Below are 478 nucleotides of genomic sequence, written 5' to 3'. Positions count from 1 at the left end.
CGCGTGCCCCGAGTGCGGCAAGGCCTTCAGCCAGAGCGCGCACCTGGCCCTGCACCGGCGCACGCACACGGGGGAGCGGCCCTACGCGTGCCCCGCGTGCGGCAAGGCCTTCAGCCAGGGCTCCTGCCTGGTGTCGCACTGGCGCACGCACACGGGCGAGAAGCCGCACCGCTGCGCCGACTGCGGCAAGGCCTTCACGCGCGTCACGCACCTGACGCAGCACCGGCGCGTGCACACGGGCGAGCGGCCCTACGCGTGCGCGCAGTGCGCCAAGACGTTCCGCAGCCGCTCGTCCCTGATCGAGCACCGGCGCATCCACACGGGCGAGAAGCCCTACGAGTGCGCGCAGTGCGCCAAGGCCTTCCGCTTCTCGTCGGCGCTCGTCCGCCACCAGCGCGTCCACACCGAGGAGAGGCCGTACCGCTGCGGCCAGTGCGCCAAGGCCTTCACGCAGAGCGCGCACCTGGCGCAGCACCGG

Source organism: Propithecus coquereli, unplaced genomic scaffold (genome assembly GCF_000956105.1).
Source record: "Propithecus coquereli isolate 6110/MARCELLA unplaced genomic scaffold, Pcoq_1.0 Scaffold425, whole genome shotgun sequence".
Taxonomy (NCBI): Eukaryota; Metazoa; Chordata; class Mammalia; order Primates; family Indriidae; genus Propithecus; species Propithecus coquereli.
The sequence above is the reverse complement of the archived record's forward strand: the minus strand, read 5'-3'. Positions refer to the sequence as shown.